Source organism: Delphinus delphis, chromosome 4 (assembly GCF_949987515.2).
Source record: "Delphinus delphis chromosome 4, mDelDel1.2, whole genome shotgun sequence".
NCBI lineage: Eukaryota > Metazoa > Chordata > Mammalia > Artiodactyla > Delphinidae > Delphinus > Delphinus delphis.
This window is the reverse complement of record NC_082686.1, coordinates 127,323,179-127,348,168: the sequence shown is the minus strand read 5'-3', so window position 1 is coordinate 127,348,168 and position 24,990 is coordinate 127,323,179. Positions and strand designations below refer to the sequence as shown.

At 37.7% G+C, this 24,990-nt stretch overlaps 1 pseudogene; it reads left to right on the top strand.

Moving 5' to 3' along the window:
• On the top strand, positions 1 to 24,513 carry LOC132424465 (52 kDa repressor of the inhibitor of the protein kinase pseudogene; annotated as a pseudogene).
• The last annotated feature ends 477 nt before the right edge of the window (positions 24,514 to 24,990 follow it).

Below are 24,990 nucleotides of genomic sequence, written 5' to 3'. Positions count from 1 at the left end.
ATGGCCATTAATCTGACCTGGTATAAGCTGGTCATCTTTCCATACCGAGGTGAGGTGGAGAAATGAGCATGGGCTATGTCATGGGAATCTAGCTATGTCCTGGTGTCATCTTTACTAGAAGTATTATGGCCTTGAACAAGTCACCTAGCTTGTCTAACCCTTAGTTTCTTTCATCTTTAAAATAGAAAATAAGGTTTCTGAAAATCAAATTTGGAGCAATTCATGATTTTTTTTTTTTTTTTTTCCTGCGGTACGCGGGCCTCTCACTGTTGTGGCCTCTCCCATTGCGGAGCACAAGCTCCGGATGCGCAGGCGCAGCGGCCATGGCTCACGGGCCCAGCCGCTCCGCGGCATGTGGGATCTTCCCGGACCGGGGCATGAGCCCGCGTCCCCTGCACCGTCAGGCGGACTCTCAACGGCTGTGCCACCAGGGAAGCCCCGCAGTAAGTTTTTTGAAGAGAGAATTTTTTTTTTTTTTTTTTTGCGGTACGCGGGCCTCTCACTGCTGTGGCCTCTCCCGTTGCGGAGCACAGGCTCCGGACGCGCAGGCTCAGCGGCCATGGCTCACGGGCACAGCCGCTCCGGGGCACGTGGGATCCTCCCGGACCGGGGGACGAACCCTTGTCCCCTGCATCGGCAGGCGGACTCTCAACCACTGCGCCACCAGAGAAGCTCCATGATATCTTTTTGATTAAAAAATTTAAAATAATTGTACCACAATTTTCATAGCCATAGACTATACCCAGTGCTGAAGGATAAAATCCAGAAATACAGAGTGAATAGCTCTCCTGGGGGTTAGGCCTCTGAACTCAGACTAGAACTAAACATCAGCTCTTCTGGGCCTCCAGTATGCTGACTCATCCTGCAGATCTTGGGACTTGCCAGCCTCCATAATCAGGTGAGCCAATCAATACATATATACTGGTTCTGTTTCTCTTGTGAACTCAGACTAATAAAAAGGAGTGAAAATTATAGAAATAATGATAAGAATGAAAGAGAGAAAGTTCTAGGAAGAAAGAAAAGCGGTACAGAGATCTGGAAGCAGAGGGTATAGCATCTTAAAATAATTGAAATAAAAATTACAATAGCAAATATTTACTTAGTACTTACTGTATGTCAGACCTTGTTTTAAGTTCCTTTCACATGTTACCTCATTTAATCCTCACAACAGCCTCATGAAGTAGGTTCAGTTATTATCTCAAAGTGCAAATGAGAAAGTTGAGGCACAGAGAATTTGAATAACTTGCTCAAGGTCACAGAGATGGAACGAAAAGAACCAGGTACCACAATCAAGTGTTCTATCTCCAGATCCATGCTCTTAACCATGACTCCTTCACTTCTCTTTGGGGCTGGTGACGAGAATAAGGAAGTGGTAAAGAGAAACGCCAGATCATGGGGAATCTTGGAAGCCCTGTTAAGGCATTTGAGCTTTTCCCTAAAAGCAGTGGGAACCACAGAAAGGAAAGTTTAAAGCAGAAGAGTGACAAATCAGATTTTAACAGATAAGAAAAAATTGCAGGGAGGAAAATGGAATGGGGATAGCAAGACAGGTGATTTTTGCTTTGATACAAGATTTTCTCTTTTAACCACTTTAATTGAACATTTAAGAATAGTTTAAATCACTCCAGAAAAATCCATACTATGGGATTAAATGAAACCATGTGTGTAAAATTCTGTAAATTGTAAAGCAGTATAGAATTTAAAGAATTTTTCATTCAATAAAAAAGTACTCCAGAAAATATCAAAAGCAAAAATTCAAACAATATAAACGTGTATGTTAATATCATTTAAGTTTTTTTTTAACATCTTTATTGGGGTATAATTGCTTTACAATGGTGTGTTAGTTTCTGCTTTATAACAAAGTGAATCAGTTATACATATACATATGTTCCCATATCTCTTCCCTCTTGCGTCTCCCTCCTTCCCACCCTCCCTATCCCAACCCTCTAGGTGGTCACAAAGCACCGAGCTCATCTTCCTGTGCTACGCGGCTGCTTCCCACTAGCTATCTACCTTACATTTGGTAGTGTATATATGTCCATGCCTCTCTCGCTTTGTCACAGCTCACCCTTCCCCTTCCCCATATCCTCAAGTCCATTCTCTAGTACGTCTGCGTCTTTATTTCTGTCTTACCCCTAGGTTCTTCATGACATTTTTTTTTCTTAAATTCCATATATATGTGTTAGCATACGGTATTTGTCTTTCTGACTTACTTCACTCTGTATGACAGACTCTAGGTCTATCCACCTCATTACAATGGAATATTACCAGTCCTATTCTTAACTGAAAACATCAGAAGGTGTCCACAACAAAGCCTGCCTTAGCAGAGAAAGTCTCAGAGAAAGAAAGTCGCAATAAATATGCCCCTAGGCTGCCTCTAGTTTTGTTTTCATTCTTAAGGGTTGCTAGTTGAATACCACTGATAAAAATAGGAAATTCTTGCCAAGGCTTTAACTTGATTTATAGCAATACTCCTTGAGTGATGACATGTGTTTGACATCCACGATCCCTCAAGAAAGATACCTGAGAGTGTACTTAGCTTCCTTTTTCTGTAGGAAGAAAGTTTTTGAAGACTGTGGCTAACTGCCCTGAGGGGACACATGGCAGAGCTTGGACTGAGCTTTCCTTAAGGGGCCTCCTCATTGTAAGCACAGACTCCTGAGGTCTTTTAGTTCAACGCCCTCGTGTTCCTGGGTGTCCATTACTGGTTCTGTGTCTATGGGAGTACACGTATAGATATCTGTAATTTTCAACAACTTATTGACAGAAAGAAGCACGAGAGTGCTGAGCTCAAACCCGTACCTCTGAGAAACTTTACTTTGGATTTTAGCCTATGTGTTAAACCTCATGAAATTTTATACATGGGCAGAGAATACAAGTCCCAAGAAAAGCAGTCTGATCATTAAGCCTCTGTCTCATTTGAAACAGGTTTTTTTGAGCCAAAGCAACAGCTTGTTGTTTGGTGAGCATCTTTTTCCTAGGCAATATGAGAGTTGACTTCAAAATTTACTCAAATAAAAGTGTGTGTGTATTTTAATTCCAAATTCCATTCTTCTTTCAAATGTATTTTTTGCATAATTTTCAGCTATTCTGCATGAATTAAAATTGCTAGTTGTTTCTTCTCTTCTGATTACTATTCCAGTCCTCTTGGGATTGGCTCTGTTACATTAAAAGGATTTTACTTTATTTTTTCTTTACCCTGGATCTGCGTCCCTGAACTTGTTCATTTAGACTTTGGGCCAGTAACTGATTATTCAATAGGGAGATATGGTCACAAAAAATATTGATTATAGATCACATGGATTTGTGTGGCTCTCTCACAGGATGTGGTGTAAAAGTAAGCTAAGTTGGGCAATTCTTGTTTTCTGGTAAAGTAATTGAAATCTTTGAATAATAAGGGTTTTTTTTTCCATCTATGAAATTTGGCTTGAATAGGATTTCTTTCCCTAACAAAGTACTTTCAAGAATTGTATTATTTTTAAAACAGAACATGATCCCAATAGAAGAATAAGCCAAGAACATGAACAGGCAATTCAAAGAAAAGGAAATGACCTTTAAACACATGAAAAGATGTTCAACTTCATGATCATATGAGAAATGTACTTAAAGATTATAAGGGAATGATTTGTTTTTTCATCTATCAGTCTGGAAAAGATTTAAGAGTTGGCTATTACCCTATTTTGACCAAGAGATAAGAAAATATACACTATGATATATAGTTGAGATGGTGTAAATTAGTTCAACTTTTGAAAGTCAATTTGACAATATTTGTCAGTTTAAATTATAAATATCCCCTTCTCTGAAATTCTACTTCTAGAAATTTTTCTTATAGAAACCCTGTACTACATGCATAGAGATGTTTGTACACAGTTATTATAGCATCCATGCGTCAGAATACTGTGGAGCTCTTAATAAGGGAGAGCTATAAAGATTGATATGAAATGATATGAAATCAACTCCAGGTTATATTAACCGGCGAAAGGAAGATACAGTACAGTATGTAGAGTGCGTTACTGTGTGACTAAAAGAAAATGGCACTGTATGCATATACACGTTACATATGTATGGGTATGAAGTATAAGAAACTGGCAAAGTAAATTGCCTCTGGAGAGGACTGCCAAACTGAGGAACTAGCAGACTAAAGTGAAATGGAAGTTCACTTTTTACTGTGTATCTTTTTCTCCTGTTGGGATTTTTTTTTAAAGCATGAGCACTATCTTGTATTTTTTTTTAATAGCATTTAAAAAAAAATAAGAAATTATGCACTTATCTACATGATGGTATGTAAAAAAAATGCCAGTATGTATAGAGGAGTTCTATTTACCTGATTTAACTTGATAAAGACGATATAAAGCCCTTTTTAAAATGCACATTAATGATCTTAAGTCTTAATGATACTACAGCTGATGAAAATGATCAATTTAGACAACTTATTGTTTTGTCTACATGGCAAAAACATATTTGTTACACCCCTGTGTTTTCCAAATAAATGCATAGTCAGAAAATTAACATCCTCTTACAGGGACTCACACCCGAATGGGCCTCACTATGAGGTCCGTTTCCTCCTGTCCTTTCATACTATCCTCATTATTTCTCATTTAGACCAGGAGCTGGTCAACTCGTTCTGTAAAGAACCAGAAAGTAAACATTCTAGGCTTTGTGGGCCAAGAGGAAAAGCTGAGGATATTATCTATGTGCTTATATAACAAAAGAGAAAACAAATTTCTCCAACTTTTTACTGAATAAATTAAAAATATAATTATTGAGAAAAAAATGTAATGTAGATCTACTAATGAGAAAAATAGAATTCAGGGAGATAAATTTTGCTTAATTGGGGTTCAAGGTTAGTGTTACTTATCATCAAGTCGATTGAAAATGTTTATTTGTAAAAATCTTTTTTACCTCCTGGGCCCATTAAAAAGAGGTGGTGAGTCAGTTTGGGCCCAAGCGCTATAGTTTTCCACCCCTAATTTTAAGGGCAGTGTCCTCACCAACCAAGCTACCTTCTTGCCTCTAGTATTTTGACAAGTGGACCCAATCTGCCTCAGAGATACTGCTAACCTCTAGTGTGACCACCCACTCTTCTGCTTAAATCTTGCAGTAATTTCCCACCACTCAGACTACAGAACAAAGCCTGAGCCCCTTGGCCCATCACGCCAGGTCCTCCCAGCACGCTCCTTGCTGGGTCTCAGCCTCATCTCCTTCCTTTCGAGCCCTCAACCCGCCTCCCATCCCAGACACACAGGCACTTCTTGCTGTAACAACTCTGAACTACTTTCTGGCACACCGCATGCCGTTGTACCACCTCATACCTGCTGCTTCCCTGTCTGGAGTACTTCCCTTCCTTTTCTGTTTGATGGGCTCCCAGCTGCAAAGTGCTCACCACTCACCCCTCTGGGAAGCCTGGCTGCCCCTCCCCCACCCCATCCCCATCAGAATAACAATTTCACCACCTCCGTAGTTTGTCTGCACTTCCATTCTTGAATGGATAACATTTATTGTATTTATTAGTAGCAGATTTCTATTGCCTTTCCTATGTCTGATTTATCTATCTCTAACCTCTAGAATATGCCTAGAACACAATAGTTACTCAATAATTTTTGTTAAACTGACCTTTTATCAATTACAGAGCAATTATGATGGTGAATACAGCTGAGTCCATCATCCACCCACTTAGCACGTATGATGTTAATAACGTCCCAAACTTGTATTTTTTGGGTGAAATAATTAGGCGAACCCTTCAGCTCGAGCGTCATCAGTCATGTTCAAACATCTGAGAGCTTTCCCTTTTGACTGAGATGCCTAGGCTTTTGCAAGCACTATTGTACTTAAAGGCTAAAACATGTTCACAGACATAGTCCCAAAGGACAGCTCTCCAGATGAGAATTCGCTCATAAAAATGTATAATACTTGCAGGAGGAGTTTAAGCTTAAGTACTCCAGCGCTGCTATATAATTTACTCCAAACCCAGAGCAGATATGGAGGATGGGGGTGGGAAGAAGAGGTCAAGAATAAATCTTTTTAGAAAAATTTTATTGAGGTATAATTGGCATATAACATTATATTGGTTTCAGGTGTACAACATAATGATTCAGTATTTGGATATACAGTAAAATGATCACCACAAAAAGTCTAGTTCCCATCTGTCACCATACAAATTTAACTTTTAGGATTTCCTTTCTTGGCAACTTTCTTTTTTTTTTTTTTTTTTTTTGCGGTACGCGGGCCTCTCATTGTTGTGGCCCCTCCCGTTGCGGAGCACAGGCTCCAGACGCGCAGGCTCAGCGGCCATGGCTCACGGGCCCAGCCGCTCCGCGGCATGTGGGATCCTCCCGGACCGGGGCACGAACCCGTGTCCCCTGCTTCAGCAGGCGGACTCTCAACCACTGCACCACCAGGGAAGCCCTTGGCAACTTGCTTGGTATGCTCTATGATATTACTGACTGCAGTGGCCATGCTGTACATTACATCCCCATGACATTTATTTTATAACACTTGACCCCGTTCACCTGTTTTGTCCACCCCCAAACACCCCTCCCCTCTGGCAACTACCATTTTGTTCTCTGTACCTATGATTTTGATTTTGTTTTGATTTGTTTTTTAGATTCCACATATAAGTGAAATGATGCAGTATTTGTCTTTCTCTGACTTATTCCATTTAGTGTAATTCCCCCAAGTTCCATCCATGTTGTTGCAAAGGGCATGATTTCATTCTTTTTTATGGCTGAGTAGCATTCATATATATATACATATTATATATATATAATGTGTAGATATATGTGACATCTTATTTACCCATTCATCCATTGATGGACACTTAGGTTCTTTCCTTATCTTGGTTACTGTAGATAATACTGCAATGAACATAGGAGTGCATATATATTTTTAAATTAGTGTTTTAGTTTTCTTCAGATAAATATCCAGAAGTGGAATTGCTGGGTCGTATGGTAGATCTATTTTTAATTTTTTGAGGAACCTCCATACTGTTTTCCATAGTGGCTGCACCACTTCACATTCCCACCAACAGTGTGCAAGTGTCCCCTTTTCTCCACATCCTTGCCAACACTTGTTATTTCTTGTCTTTTGATAACAACCCTTCTAACAGGTATGAGATAATAGCTCACTGTGGTTTTAATATGCATTTCCCTATTAATTAACAATGTTGAACATATTTACATGTGCCTCTCAGCCATCTGTACATCTTCTTTGCAAAAATGTCTTTTTAGATCCTCTGCCCATTTTTCCATCAGGTGTTTGTTTTGTTGTTGTTGAGTTGTATGAGTTCTTTATATATTTGGGATATTAACCCCTTAACAGATATATGATTTGCAAATATTTTCTCCCATTCAGTAGATTGTCTTTTCATTTTGTTGATAGTTCTCTTTGCTGTACAGAAGCTTTTTAGTTTGATATAGTCCCACTTGTTTATTTTTGCTTTTGTTACCATTGCTTTTGGAGTCAGATCCAAAACTTCATCACTGAGACTGATATCAAGTGGCTTACCACCTATGGTTTCTTCTAGGAGTTTTATAGCTTTAGGTCTTACATTCAACACTTCAATCCATTAGGAGTTAATTTTATGTGTATGGTGTAAGACAGTGGTCTAGTTTCATTCGTTTGTGAATACATCTTTTTAAAGTGCTAAAGAATTCATCCACACTCAAAAAAAGAATCATTACTCATTTGCATAGGTAAAATTTTCTGTTATTGCTATTGTTCTCTTCATGGGTTCCAGGAAGAACTCTTCACCAAAATATTTTAGTTTGTGCCTCTATATAGATACAGTCACTATTGTGTATAATTTGGGGGACTGTGGAATGCCAAGGTATTTCCCATCAGTTGTGGGTTTCTTTGTGCCAGGCCACAATAAAATAGCATGCAATGAAATTCTCCAAGTGATCATATTTTCTGATAATGACTGTTTAGGAGTTCCATGGCCTTTGCCAAAGCTGGACCTTGTGCCTTGGATGTTCTTAGTCTTAATCTTCATGGTTTCAAATCCTACTCATGGTTTCAAACTCTCCAACTGCTCTGGCTTGCATGTCATGGAATCTACACCAGCCCTCACTCTAATATGTCCATTTAGTTTATGGGGTCTTTAGTTTATGTCCATTTAGTTAAATGGGGTCCATTTAACGTTATCTCACTATCAGCTTCTTAGTGACCCAGTTCAATTCTTGAAAGGAAGAGAAAAACTGGCATAAATTGGGGGTCTATTGTCCAGTTCTGATCTAGACAGCTGTGGCCTGAGGGATGAATACAACACAAGGTACCCTAAAAGTTGTGAATATATGCCTTCTAAGATGCTAATGTGAGAGAGGATACAAATGCATGAGAAATGCCTAGGCAATTGTGGTTAGGCATAAGGGCATGCACAGAAACCATGCGCCCCTCCACACACACACAGTCACACACGCACAGACCCCATAATTTCTCTGTTTTGAATTAATTTAGTCTGGGCCTCCTTATATGAGAAACCTTTTTTGTTCATCATTTTGCGTTTTGTTTATCCTTCAGACTATTGAGAGTGCAAATAAAATTTTTTTAAAATACATAGGCCCATCTTGTCCAATGCATCCAAAAATAAGTAAACAAACATAATAAGAAGTATCTCACCCAGAGACTACCAGGCACCTAGTAAATGGGCATTCAATGGCATGCCCACTCTCATAAAAACATTTGTTTTGTCTATTGATTCATGATACTGTTTTTAAAAACCGACTATACCAAGCTCATTGTCACTCATGGCTCAGCTAATTCAAACAGAATGGCACTAAAAAGAAAACTGGAAGAAAGTACAAGTACTGAGTAAAACCTCACTGAACCATGGATGTAACCCCATGATTTGCATGTTCAGTTCTCTAGTTTGGTGCTTATAATACCTCCCAAGTGTACATGGAAACAGTAAATAGAGTTTTTTACTTAGTTACATAATGGAACCTTAGAAACCCAACTCAGAGTTCCTTAAAAAAAACAACCTCTGTGACATTACACTCATGGACTGTCTCCTATAGCTCAGCCAGCAGGACAAACTCAATCTGGGCATGTTTCTCAGGATTCTGAGTTCCAGTACAAGCCTTCCAAATAGTGTTAATGATGAGTCAGTTGAAAATGTAGTGTGCTACAGACCCCATAGAAGCCACTGAAATTTAACAGCAAGAAAGCACTGAAACCAGAGAGCAGACTAGAGGCAAACTGTAGTTGACCCCGTTGAAGGTAGCCTGCAGTACTTATAGTCTCTTCTGGTCTGCCAAATTAATTCCTTCAACCTATTCCTCAATCTTTTTTTCTTTTTCTGAGATGAAATCTATCCAGAGTTTCTACTTGTTGTTAATATTATCAATTTTTTCATCAAAGTTTGTACAAATAGACTTTCCCTTTCTTTTCCACTTCAAATTTTCTTTTAAAAAAATCAGGGTCCCCCTAAGAAGCATTTTAATATTCTTTTTTACTTACAGTTTTTAACTTTGAGTTGTCTTTTCTTTTAATATCTCCCTATATCATCCCTTTCTGACATTTAATAGCTGAAACACTCAACATTTCAAAAGTACTCCTTTACCAAGATTATATATACTTGCTATTCTTTTCCTGTCTTTCATCTTTCCTAAATGATCCTTGACTTTCTTTTTCTTTCCAAATATTTGTTCGAAATATGTCTTTGTCCTATTGTAGTCAAAAAAAATTGTTTTAATTTTTCCCTGATGATTTTCCATATCTACATATGTACAAACGTTTGTGAAATGGTCCAAAAATCTAAAGCCCTAAGCATCATAATAATCAAAAGAAAAAGCCCCAGACATAATTTGTTGTGCATAAAAGGTGGTAACAGCCTCTGGCTCCCTCACAGGAAGCTATCGTAACATTAATTAGGATCATTTTTACATTCTAATTGTTATACTTTGGGTTAATTAATAAAATATTGACAGAGTGTTTAAACTTCTGTCAAAATGACTAATGAACCCAAAGCAGTTAAGGGCTACTGATCCAAAACAAAATTTCAAATTTCTCCAAGTATATCTCTGAGAAATATCTGTCAATATAAACACATTTCTCTGTAATTCTTTTTTTTATTGGAGTATAGTTGCTTTACAATGTTGTGTTAGTTTCTGCTGTTCAGCAAAGTGAATCAGTTATACGTATATGTATATCCACTGTTTTTTAGATTTCCTTCGCATTGAGGTCACCACAGGTCACTGAGTAGAGTCTCTGTAATTCTTTTTACCTGAATATATATTAAATATTGCAATACTCAAACCTTAAGTTAAAGTTTATTTCACAATAGTTGTGCTTTCAAAGAACTACATTTTAGACCACATAGACTATTCTGCAGTAAAGATAATAGTGTATATTCACTGAGTCCTTTTTTTTTTTTTAACATCTTTATTGGAGTATAATTGCTTTACAATGGTATGTTAGTTTCAGCTTCACAACAAAATGAATCAGTTATATATATACATATATTCCCATATCTCTTCCCGCTTGCATCTCCCTCCCTCCCACCCTCCCTATCCCACCCCTCCAGGCGGTCACAAAGCACCGAGCTGATCTCCCTGTGCTATGCGGCTACTTCCCACTAGCTATCTACCTTACGTTTGGTAGTGTATATATGTCCATGCCTCTTTATCGCTTTGTCACCGTTTACCCTTCCCCCTCCCCATAGCCTCATCACTGAGTCCTTTTTAATTTATTTTTTTATTGAAATAGTTGACTTACAATGTTGTGTTAGTTTCAGGTGTACAGAAAAATGATTCATATATATGTATATAGACATAGGTATATAGATATATATAGATATAGATTCCTGTGCTTTACGGTAGGTCCTCGTTCTTTATCAAGAGTCTTTAATATGTGCACAGCACTGTTCTTAAGTGTTTACACAGTTGAGGGGGATGGTCTTTCATGAGTATCTCATGCCCCTATACGCCTTGCTAGGTATGCCAGTAACGCAAGGCCTTAATAGCCCATTACCCAAGCCATTTCTCAGGGTTGTATTTGCAGCAAGTAACACTGAGGAATGAGATAATGTCTCCCATTAGGACCAAGAGCAGGCCCACTTACTAGCTGCTGTGAAACAGGTGGATTTCCCAAGCTTAGTGTTCCCTGGCTACAACATAAACCCCCTGTGTGCATAACGTCTACCTGGATCCTCTACATGCAGACCTGATACTCGTGCTGCTTGCTGACCATCAGTAGTGAAGTCCTTTGTCTCTGACCCAGGAGTTTGATATGTTTTGCCAACATCCATGAAAAAAATAACAGTGTAATTTATTAGCTTTTAAGTAGGGTAAAATAAAATTCCAGCCCCTTATATAATCAAATCCCAGCCCCTTATATATATATATATATATGTGCATGTGTGTGTGTGTGTGTAATTTAATCTCAAAATATTTTACAAGGTAGACATTACTCTAGCCCCCTTTTTATAGATAGGGAAACTAAGACAGACATAAGAAGTTCAATCATTTACTCAAAGTCACACAGCTGGTAAGGGTTAGAGCTAGGATTTGAACCCCAGCCATTTGCCTCCAGGGTTCATGATTTTAACCTCTGTGCTTTGTTACCACTTTAGGAGACATATTATTTCATTTATCTTTTATATTTTAGGAGACCTTTAATTCCTTTTCTTAGCAGTACAAACTATACTAAAATTTTTATCTTAAAGCAATATTCCCGATGTAATGAAATAGAATGACATATTTGTACAGCCAAAAAAGGGTTTTTTTCCCCTGCCAAAATATTCCCAGGATTTTTGTATCTTTCAACAAACAGTAAATAAAAAGAATAATGCAAAGCAATATTCTTCCCCTCTCCAGACCTTCATGGCCAGTCTCACACATTTTCCCAGGCCAAGCTCAAGGGCCATTTCCGAAACAAATCTTCGCTAAATAGCTTCATATGATCTCTCCTGCCTGTTTAGCATTTTCTTTCTAGCTGGAACTCAGCACCTTAGCCCATGCATTCTCCTTAGCTGGTGTCGGTCACCTCCGCTTCTAGACAGTCAGTTCCCTAAAGGCAATTTCTACTTATGTTTCACCTTTTCTCCTTCACAACTTTGAGCATGATGCCTTGCAACTGTTAATAAGTACTAGTTAAGAAACCATCTTTAGTATTTGATAAAAAATAATAAAGTGCAATGTGAAATTTTTAATTTTTTTTTTTTACAAAGAATATTTGGAGCATACCAAGATTTTTTAAATCTCTGCTGTGATTGCCTGACAGCAGAATTAAGGTATTCCCACTATAAATTATAGGAAATTTACTGAGTTTATATTTCCTAATGCATTATTCTAAAATACATGCTTCAGTTGAATGTTCTGACATTTTGCGGGTGAGAAATGTGTATTTTCATCATGTTTTCCCACTTAACAGCACATGATAGCCATCACAAGGGAGATTTTTATCACATCACATCTCTTCTGCCATTAAAGTCCACGCCTGGCCGCCTCCTCTCCAGTCTCCTCCTCCAATCCATTCCACTACCAGATGGATCTTCTTAATATCCTACTTTCTCTACACTGTGATTCTACTCAAAAACCTTTAGTGACTCTCCATTGACCATAATATCAATCAGAACTCCTTGAGAGCCTGGCACCCAAGTCCAAATCTAACACAATATACCTAATGGCACTTTTTGCCTGCTTCTTTTCTACATGAAAACATTACTTCAGTCAAATTGACCTACTCCCTAGCTAATGTCCCTTGCATTTCTCTGCTTCTTTTTCCATCCATGGGATGGAATACACATCCTTTTCTGTACATCTAAATCTTACACATTCTTCAAGGGCAACATCTAAGGCATGCTTTTCTTAACACCCTGGTCAGGAATATTGCCTCTATTCTCACCTTTCTCCCCATGGTGTCATGCTAAATTTACTTTATTCCACGTTATCCTTTTTACCTGAGGGGTGATTATGATGTATATTGAAATGTTTGCACTCTACTAAATGTCATCTTTCAAAGATTTCCCTCAGGGACTCTTCTAATAATGCTCACATTGTTTGAAATACTGCAGCAGCTCTTTCCTGGTAACAGCAGCCCCAGCTACACTAGAGAATTAGCCTCTTTATTTTATAGTCTCTTCTGGTTTTTATAAAAGAAAAAAAGTGGCCCAACCTGATCATCCATCCTCCTTCACAAAATCAGCTAGCTGCCAATGATTTTTTTTTTTGTGTGTGTGTGGTTCGCGGGCCTCTCACTGTTGTGGCCTCTCCCGTTGCGGAGCACAGGCTCCGGACGCGCAGGCTCAGCGGCCATGGTGCACGGGCCCAGCCGCTCCACGGCATGTGGGATCTTCCCAGACCGGGGCACGAACCCGTGTCCCCTGCATCGGCAGGCGGACTCTCAACCACTGTGCCACCAGGGAAGCCCTGCCAATGATTTTTTATTGTCTCTTTAAAAAAAAAAAAAAAAAAAGTGTGTTCTTTCAAAGGGAAAAAGTTGACCACCATTGAGGACATCCTAAAAAATGCACCATGGGTTCTAAAAGCATATACTCCTTGCCATGAATAAAAAAGAAAATCCTTCCCTTAGATTAATTGATACAGTAAAACTAGGGTCAGGTCTATCTCCATTTACTTTAGTAACCAGAAGTTCCAGTCACCCTGCAGAATCCTTTAGAGTTCATTTGCATCACTTTTGGCAATGACTTAGGCGGTGGTTTTCCCATTAAAAAAACTTTTTTCCAACTGGCATGGCATGAAAAGGTGAAATATTTTGTCGCATTTCAGACTGTGCAATAATAAGAGAGCATATTCCACTGCCTGAAATTGCAGACAAGTGTGCTTGCAAATCCTTCCTCTGTGGCCAAAAGAGCAATGGAGATTTTTTTTACTATGGAAGAATTGACTATGAATTTCCTCAGTATTTCTGCCACTTCTAAAGGCTACACAAGTGTTCTGTGGTCAGCTGGGTTAAATATGTTAATGTTATACATCTGTGTATATGTGGATGTAAGACCACTGTCAAGTACGTCTTCAGACAGAAAATTAGTGATAGTACATCTGCATTAAATAAAACCTAACTTCATTGCCTTTCTCAGAAGGTCTGTGGGAGGATAATATGCTTCTACCACCATTTCCATTTGGTTTCATTTGTGGAAACCGAGCGTCTTCCAGCTTTTAGATGATCTCTAACTTTACAGAAGCCAGAAGTACAGTAAGCTAAGAAGACTTTTAGCAAGAGCTCACTGAATTTTCCATGAAGTTTTACTGAGTAAAATCTAGCAAAAATTCTTCTTTGGTTACTTCTGATTTTCCAAAGAAGGCATACTAATTTTACCCATCATTTCTTTTTTTTAAATCAATTTATTTAAGTAACCATAGAAAGAACTTTAATGAAAGATTTTATGATTCCTACATCTTATATTCCCAATATTATTGATATAAAGATATTATAACAAAGGTTTAGAAAAAATAGTTTAAAAATCATTAAAGAAATGCAAATTTTTGCATTTGTTTTATTTTGATGTAGTTTTCTTCATAGCATGCTGTCACTCTTTACCCTCTTACCATACTTTGTTATTTCTTCATTACACTTACCTAATTTTATATTATACATTCTTTTGTTTTATCTGCTTATAGTTATCTGTCTCTCTTCTCACTAGGATATAAACCCTATGAGGGCAGGGAGTTTTTCTTCCTCATCACGATATTTCTAGCACCAAGAGCAGTATATGTAGGTCCTCACTAAATATTTACTAAATGCATAGATGATTTATTTAATTTACAGTAAGTTCTAATTGACATAAATTTGTACGTCATATCAGAAACTGGGCTATAGTCTTGTAATAGGGGCTTATAACTGGGTGTCTCTGAATTTACACAGCAAGATTTTTGTATATGCATCTCATGATTTTCATAAGATTCTCTCAATAGATCATAAACCCCCAAGGGACAGAGGGTTGTTGCTATAGGGGGAAAAAAATGAGGAGAAAGTATCAGCTATGCCAGGAAATATCTGGAACTGAGACAGTGGGGAGAACTAGACACAGGGGCTACAGGACGTAGGAAGGGGCACCCTTGCACCCCATTCTGAATTTTCTCCAGTGACATTTTTCTGGAGATTCAGGACCAGAACAGAAAACACCATCGTGAGACACATAGAAGTGAATTATAAAATCCTAGAACGTAGTTTTATATGCTCAGAGGAGTTCCCTTTATTTATCTGTCTCTGACACATGCATCTAACTGAAACGCTGACAGTAGCTGATACATCATGATCTGGAGCCCCAAATCCTCAACTTTTAGAATCTCAAAAATTAGTTTACATTAACTATTTATTTCATACCACACTATAATTCATTTAGTGTTTTCTGGGAATTTTGACCTTATGTCTTCAAAGGTTGAAATTTTTGGGGCCAATATGCTACTGGAGGAGATTTGGCAAACGTTAACAAGAAAACGAATTCATAAAGTATCAATTTGAAAACAAATCTGTAATCCTATACAAGCAATAAAAACTGGAAAAAGAAATCTGATTCAATGCCCAGAAAACAAAGTACCATTCAAGCACTGCAGGTAGTAAAAGTTAGCTATTCTTTTTAAGCAAATTAAAGCATCACCTTAGTCCAAATCAAACCAGAAATTACACATTCTCAACGAGAATCCAAACTTACATATTAGTTCACAAGGCAAGATGATGTTAATCCAGTGCAATCACAAAAACAGTATGGCTTTCAGCACTAACTGTAAATTACCTCAGTGCACACTGAACCCTTGCTGAGGGAAGAGTAGGGCCTGATTTATTCAAGTGTTGTCTCATTTCCTTTGCCAGTAGTTTCACTGGGTTTACTCCTTTTTGTTTATTTGCTTTTTCTTTTTCGCTTATGATGTCATTTCATTGGATATTTGGGCTGGTAACAGAAGCCCCTTAAGTCAGCTTTAAAGAACAAGGACATCTTTTTTTTCACCTTTTGTTTATTTAATAAGTAGGACAGCCTTCATGCTTGGTTGATTAAGTATTTCAACAGTGTTATCAAGGACCCCAGGTATTTTGCACCTTTCCACAAGGAAATCATCAGTGTCAGCTTAGCAAGATATCCAGGGTAGTTACAAATGCTATATGCAAACAAGACAATTTTAAGAGGAGATAAGAATACTCTGAAGAGAAACTTCTCCCAGATTACTGACAGAAGGCTTATCCTCATGTTTCACTGGCCCTGATTACGTCATATTTCTGATCTAATTACATGTTCCATCTTCTCCCGGTTATGATAGTTGTTTTCCCTTTCCTTATTGTCAGTTTTTGTTTCCTCAGGTTAGCTTTGATATCTTAGTGCTAATTAGTAAAATGAGAGCACTTAGCCTTGAAACTGCAGACCTTTAGACCTTTCTAATGTTTGTGAAGAAATACCAGAAAGGTTTAAAAAGAAAGATGTATCCTCTCTCACTGCAGCTATAGAAAAGCAGTTATTATTTTGCATCATAATGTCCATGTTAAATTTAATTCTAATAAAGAAAATTTTTACAATAGATGAACTTCAGCAATGGTTATATATTATAAAAAGTAACCTTTAACCTCTAAAGTGTTTGTAATTCTGATTGGCTTATTTCATAACTTGTTGTCCAGGGAATGGTATTAAATTGACATCACCGTATTCTAAAATGTATAAAAGTTCATGAGTCTGTTAGGCCACAAGAGGTTAATTGACACTTTCTTCTTCTCCCAAATGCATGGAGGTAAAAAGAAATAAAAGATACGAGTTTTTCGATATCTGATTTAAGAGAGAGAGAGAAAAACTATTTCCAAACAAACCAAAACTGAGTTTGTCAACAGCAAAACTGAAATAAAGTAAATACTAAAGAGAATTCTTCAGGCAGAAGAAAAAATCATCCTAGAAGGAATAAGGAAATGCAGAAGGAATGGAGACCAATGGAAAGATAAATAAAAATGAGGGCAAATATAAATAAATATTGACCATATAAAAAATAGCAATGAGGGAATTCCCTTGTAGTCCAGTGGTTAGGACTCCACGCTTTCACTGCCAAGGGCCAGGATTCCATCCCTGGTTGGGGAACTAAGATCCCACAAGCTGCGTGACACAGCCTAAAAAAATAAATAATTAATTAATTAAAAAATAAAGTTCCTCCATATCTTTAAAAAAAATAGCAATGATATTTTATGATCCTTATTGCTGTTTCCATAACCAGTGAATTTTTACCTTACAATGCAATTTAGTAAACATTCCTTGTTTTGCTTTGTGCATTCTACTTTAAAAAAAACAAAAGGGCTTCCCTGGTGACGCAGAGGTTGAGAGTCCGCTTGCCGATGCAGGGGACACGGGTTCGTGCCCCGGTCCGGGAAGATCCCACATGCCGTGGAGCGGCTGGACCCGTGCGCCATGGCCGCTGAGCCTGCGCATCCGGAGCCTGTGCTCCGCAACGGGAGAGGCCACAACAGTGAGAGGCCCACGTACCGCAAAAAAAAAAAAAAAAAAATGTATGCAACAATAACAAGTGTGAGAATGAGTAAAAAGGATTTTAACATTGTAGTATTGCTTGGGAAGTAGGAAAAGCACCAATTTATATCAAACAGAGTAGTCCCATTGAAATATAATGCAAGCCACTTACATAATTTAAAATTTTCTAGTAGTCACATTAGAAAAAGTAAAATGAAATTGTTAACATCAATTTTAATGTATTTTATCTCACCAAAATTATGAAAATTTCAACATATAATCAATTTTTAAAATATTAATGAGATATTTTACATTCTTTTTTGTACTAAATCTTCAATATTCAGTATTGTATACTTACAGCAAATCTCAACTCAAACCACACTATAAGTGCTCAGTAGCCACGTGCAGTGGCTACTATGTTGGACAAAACAATATTAGACCTGAATGAGTCAAGGAACTCTCTTGCAATCTTTACAGGAATCACTAAAAGTACTAAAAGTAGAAGAATATATAGCCCTCAGGTGTGAAAATGGAAAAAAGTGGAATATTAAGTAAAATTAGTAAACAATACTGATGGTGCCCTGCCCAGATCCCCTCTAGCTGGCCAGCGTACCTGCACTCCAGCTGTTCTGAGTGTTTGCTGCTAATGGCTCACAGCTTCCCTTATCTGAAGAATTGTCCTTAACCAAAAGGGAACCAGCTTCCCCTGGAGGTTATGCTCCTGACCCCAAGAGGAAGTCAAAGGCAATGACTGACTGACACAGGGCAAAAAGGCCTGGCATCTTGGCAAAGATTGGACCAAAGGAACATAAAACAAGTGAGACAAATAAAACAACTATTAATAATATAGTGGATATAAACCCAAATGTATCAGCAACTAAATTAAAATATAAACGGTCTGAATATTCTAGTTAAAAGGTAAAGATTGTCATATGATTAAAATATTTTTAAGAAAACCTAATTATATGCTTCTTATGAGAAAGAAACACATCTTATATATAAAAGGACTCAGAAAGATATGCTATACAAACACATACCAAGAGAAAACTGATTTTGCTATACTAACGTCACATAAGATCTACTTTAAGGCAAGAAACATTCCTAGAAATGAAAGAAATCTTTAACAATAATAAAAGGGTCCATCCACTAGAAAGATATAAAAATTCTTTTTTATAGACCTACTAATACAGCTTCACAATACGTAAAGTAAAACTGACAGGTTTAAAATGAGGAATATACAAATCCACAATCAGAGAGGCAGAATTTCACACATCTTTTGGATAATTGATAAAACAAACATCCAGAAAATTAGTAAGGCTATAGATAATCTGAACAGCACCATTAGCAAAGTAGAAACATTGTTTTGTTAAAATGCACCAAAAAATGACAGCATACACAGTTTTGGCTAGTATATATGGAACATTTACAAAAATAGACCGTATCTGTGGCCAAAAAGCCAAACTCAACAAATTTAAAAGGACTCCAACAGTTTAAATGTATTGTTTGATCTTAGTGGAATAAAGGTAGAAATCAATAACTAAAAGATAAAAAAATCCTCAAACATCTAGAAATTAAGCAACATGCTTCTACATAACAAGTTGAAGATGAGATTATAATGTATAGTAAAATACTTGAACTGAATAATAACTGAAATATAATATTTTGAGACATGTAATTTAGCTATCACTGTGCTTAGAGGGAAATCTATAACTTAAATTCATATCTTAGGAAAGCAAAAAGCCTGAATATCAATTGTTTAGGTATTCCTCTCAAGAAATAAGAAAAGATACCAAATTAAACTCAAGAAAGAGTAAAGAAGAAAAAATAAAGATAAGAGTAAAATTAGTAGTAATAAAGATAATAAACAATAAAAGGACAAAGATAAATAAGAAACATACATGCAAGAGAAAAATCAATAAGTTGAAAAGTTGATTACTTGGAAAGACCAATGAATTGATATTGGTCTCCTAGTAAGACTAAACAAGGAAAAGCAGAGAAGTCACAAATAACATATATCAAGAATGAAACAAGGAACATCACTACAGGTCTCAAAAGATGTAAAAATTTTTTGATAAAATGTAAGACCACAGCAGGAAAAAAATAACCCTCTATGCAAACTGGGAATAAAAGGATTTTCTGTAACAAAAAAAATTTACTGAAAAATGCAAACCAATAAAGGGAATTACCTTAAACTGACAAAGAATATTTATTTTAAAAAAACTATCACAAAAATGATACTTAAGTGTGAAATATTGAAAACTTACGCCTAACTTTGGGAATGGATGAGCAAAGATTGCCCACTATTAGCATTTGTATTTGACATTGCACTTCAAATCCTATCCAGGATGGTAAGAATAGATTATTGATTGATTGATAGCATCAATAGTTGAATGGATGAATAAATGGTGAAATATTCATACAATGGAATACTATGCTGCAATGAAAAATAAACTGTTTCTACACAGAAGAGTATGAATCAATCTCATAAACAAGGTGATGGACTAAAGAAGCCAGGCACAGAAAGGTATATACTGTATGATTCCATTTATAGAAAGGTCAAAAATTTGTAAAAATAAATTGGTGGTAATAGAAATAAGGATAATAGTTAATTTGGTGGCAATAATCACTAAGACGGAGAAAAGTAGGACTTCTGGGACACTTGATTAGTGCTCTATTTCTTGATCTGAGTATTGATTACATGGGTTTACACTTATAATTTGTGATTCTTCTCTCTCTCTCTCTCTCTCTCTCTCTCTGATATTTTCAATAAAAGATTTATTTAGAAACAAAAATGTAAAATACCTATTAGGTGTCCTTGGGTCTTTCCTGAGACTCATGAAAATATCTGTTTGTTACGGAAGGCAGATTAAATTTTGTGAGACAATCTACTAAATTATTATTTGTTCTACTTACTTTTAGAAATATATTTTAGAAAGAACATTTGATGTTTATTAAAATAAATAATGGCTATATTGTACAAATACAGTCACCATTTAATAACAACTGAAATGTAGAGAATAGAGAAACTGTAAACTTTGTCACAAATGACTTTAGATAACCTTTTAAGTTTTCATTATTACTTCTCACACTAGGAGTCTGGTCTTCAAAATGTGCTGGAAAGGATTTTTTCTAGTAGTGAGAAGGAAAGATGTAAAGTTTAGATCCATTACCTGGTGGAGGCAACAGAAATCTTTGGAGTGTGAATGAGGTGAGCTAAGTCGTTCGCCTAATGAGAACCCCAGCACTGTTTCAGTAATCTCATTATATCTTTTTTATTTTATGCAGCTCCCTCTATAGTGTGTGTGTGTGTACATATATACATATGTGTATATGTGATGTATAATATTATATAAATTATAGGTGTACAATAATTCACAATTTTTAAAGGTTATATACCAAAAAGCACAATGAACAACAGTCCTCCAGACACTGTTCAGTTGTGACAGTGGGCACTCTATTTCTCTAAAAGAAATAGTTTTTAAAACATCTTCTCTCTATTTTTCTATTTTGATGGAGATCATTGTAGGTTACAAGAAGTCTGTGGAGGCTTGTGGGATGAGTAGAAAGTGTGAGAAGTGCTGACTTCTGTTGAAGCAGTTGGGGTCTTAAGATGAATGGGGTTTCTGACCTACCACATTACATCACTCCTGGCTGTATCAAATTTATATTTACTAAGCACCACAAAATTTTTGCGGCAGACTTCTTTTGCCCACAGCCTAACACAGAAACATATGAAAACGGAGTTAAATGTTTGCTTTAACCTCAAAGCATAATAGTCCATTTATACACACAGAAAAAAGAGGGATGAACATGCATATAAAAATATGAACTTTTTTTACAAATCAGTTTCTACCCAAAACAAGAAAAATTATATAATAAAATAGTTTTTTCTGCTGTAATAAAAGACTTTTCCTCTCCTCTCTCTAGTCTTCTCTCTCTCCTCCAATTTCCCTCCCTCTTTCACTCTCTCTCTTTCTCCCTCCCTGTCTCTCACGCACACACACAACACACACAAAATCTGATTTTACAAAAAGCAGAACCGCAATTTAGATGCCATGGGAATACAGTAGACAAATGATATCATAAATTTAGAGAATGCTGTTGGAAAAATGTCTGGTATAAACAAATGGGGGAAGCTGCAATGTATCAAACTGGGCAATTCAGCTCTTTCTTCTCTAAAGCACAAAGGATATCAGAGTGGGAAAAGCAGTAAATCCTCCTTGGAAATTGAACCACAATGAAAATCATACATAAATGTTCACACAATAAGTTCCCTTTTAGACAAAATTTTAGATAGAATTTAAACTGAATTTTAGAGATAATCTGTTTTTAATGTTAAAACCTCTGGAGTTTTTTTGTTGGATGATTGGTGGGTAGTTGAATAAGAGATATGATAAATAGCAGTCTCGAGTCACAGCAAACCTTGACAGGCTTACTCAATAATCAAATATTAAAATGATTTCGGCCCGCCCCTCCCCCCGGCGCGCCGGCCCTCACGAGCCGGGGGGGGGGGGGGGGGGCGGGCCCAGCTCCCCTCCCCAGCCCAAGGGGTTGGCTGGCTGACCTAAGCAGGTGGGGAGGGGAGGGCTGTGCCGGCCGGCGGGCAGACGGCGGTGCCGAACCTCTGCGCGGATCCCCAGCTGCACGCGGAAGAGCACGCAGTCGGACCTGGCCTTTTTCAGGTTCCCGCGTGATCCAGCCAGATGCCAGAAGTGGAGAAGTGCAGGAGAGCAGACTTAGAAGATAAAATACCTGATCAACTAAATAAACATTATCGATTGTGTGCCATACACTTTGAGACTTCTTTGATCTGTAGAACTAGCCCTTAAAGGACAGTTCTTCTAGATAATGCAATACCAACAATATTTGATCTTACCAGCCATTTGAATAATCCACACAGGAGACACAGAAAACGAATAAAAGCATTGAGTGAAGATGAAATCAGGACACTGAAACAGAAAAAAAAAAAACCTGATGAAACTTCTGAACAGGAACCAAAACATAAGGAAATAAACAACAGCAATGCTCAGAACCCCAGTGCAGAAGAAGGGGGTGAAGAGAAGGATGAAGACATTTTACCTTTAACCCTTGAAGAGAAGGAAAACAAAGAATACTTAAAATCTTTATTTGAAATTTTGATTCTTATGGGAAAACATGTCTTCATGTCTGGATGGACGTGAAGCTGATGAAATCCCAGAAGGTCTGTTTACTCCTGATAACTTTCAAGCACTGCTGGAGTGCGGGATCCATTCTGGTGAAGAGGTTCTGATAAAGCGCTTTGAGACAACAGCAGCTAACACACTGTTCTGTTCGAAAACACAGCAGAAACGGATGCTAGAGATCAGGGAGGGCTGCACTCAAGAAGAAACCCTCAGGGAAGTGAGAGGCTCTCACTTCTTTTCCATCATCACTGACGATGTGGTGGACATAGCAGGGGAAGAGCACCTGCCTGTGTTGGTGAGGTTTGTTGACGAAGCTCACAACCTGAGAGAGGAATTTGTGGGCTTCCTGCCTTATGCAGCTGATGCAGAAAATTTGGCTGTGAAATATCACACTACGATAACTGAGAAGTGGGGATTAAACATGGAGTACTGTCGTGGCCAGGCTTACATTGTGTCCAGTGGATTTGCTTCCAAAGATAGTTGTTGCTTCTAGACTTTTAGAGAAATACCCCCAAGCTATCTACACACTGTGCTCTTCCTGTACCTTAAATATGTGGTTGGTAAAATCAGTGCCTGTTATGGGAGTATCTGTCACATTAGGAACAATTGGGGAAGTTTGTTCTTTCTTCCATCCATCACCACAATTGCTTTTAGAACTTGACAATGTAATTTCTGTCCTCTTTCGGAACAACGCAGAAAGGGACAGAGAACTGAAGGAAATTTGCCATTCTCAGTGGACAGGCAAGCATGATGCTTTTGAAATCTTAGTGGACCTCGTACAAGCACTGGTTTTATGTTTAGATGGTATAAAGAGTGACACAAATGTTAAATGGAATAACTGTATAGCTGGCCGAGCATTTGTCCTCTGTAGTGCGGTAACAGATTTTGATTTCATCGTTACCATTGTTGTTCTTAAAAATGTTCTAGGGCTTCCCTGGTGGCGCAGTTGTTGGGAGTCCGCCTGCCGATGCAGGGGACGTGGGTTCGTGCCCCGGTCCGGGAAGATCCCACATTCCGCGGAGCGGCTGGGCCCGCGAGCCGTGGCCGCTGGGCCTGCGCGTACGGAGCCTGTGCTCCGCAACGGAGGAGACCACGACAGTGAGAGGCCCGCGTACCCTTAAAAAAAAAAAAAAAAAAAGTTCTATCTTTCACAAGAGCCTTTGGGAAAAATCTTCAGGGGCAAACCTCCGATGTCTTCTTTGCAGCCAGTAGTTTGACTGTAGTGCTGCATTCACTAAATGAAGTGATGGAAAATATCGAAGTTTATCATGAGTTTTGGTTTGAGGAAGCCACAAATTTGGCAACTAAACTTGATATTCAGAAGAAACTCCCAGGGAAATTTCGCAGAGCTCAGCACAGTAACCTGGAATCTCAGCTAACCTCTGAGAGTTACTATAAAGAAACTCTAAGTGTTCCAACAGTGGAACACATTATTCAGAAACTGAAAGAAATATTCTCAGAACAGCACCTCAAAGCTCTTAAATGCTTATCTCTAGTACCCTCTGTCATGGGACAGCTCAAATTCAATACATCAGAGGAGCATCATGCTGACATGTACAGAAGTGGTTTACATAATCCTGACACGCTGTCTGCTGAGCTGCATTGTTGGAGAATCAAGTGGAAACACAAAGGGAAAGATATAGAACTTCCATCCACTATTTATGAAGCCCTTCATCTGCCAGACATCAAGTTTTTTCCTAATGTTTATGCATTGCTGAAGGTCCTATGCATTCTTCCTGTGATGAAGGTTGAGAATGAATGCTATGAAAATGGGTGAAAACGTTGCAAAGCATACCCGAGGAACACTTTGACAGACCAAAGTTCAAGTAACTTGGCTTTGCTTAACATAAATTTTGATATAAAACACGATTTGGATTTAGTGGTGGATACATACATCAAACTCTATACAAGTCAGAGCTTCCTACAGATAATTCAGAAACCATTGAAAATACCTAAGAGACTTTTAAGATAGGCTTTCTCTTACATTTGATATTTGAAAAAATCTGTAAGAAATTTGAAAATATCTTACAGAAAACTTGCAAGGTGTACGTAGGCCACTTAGTCACTGAATATCTTGACCTATAGGCCTCCCATTGAGTATGTTAGTCATTGATAATCTGCCTGTTTAAATGGCCTGTTTGAAGTCCCATGCTTTGGAGACCTAACTGTTCTTCCAGAAGATAGCATTGAAAGTACCATGTTACATTCTGTGTGATCTCTGCTAATGGCACTTTGGAATTGTATTAGTTAAGTCACTTTAGACATAAGTTATATCACGGTGGATCTAATTGTCAGGTATTGAGTTATCAGTTCTTTGAAGAAATAAATTTTGAGGAGGTATGGGAGGAAGGAATACATTTTATAAAACATTACAGTGAAGCTCATGACTGACCTTTGCATAGTAGAAGTTTGAAGTATGCTGTTAAAAATCTG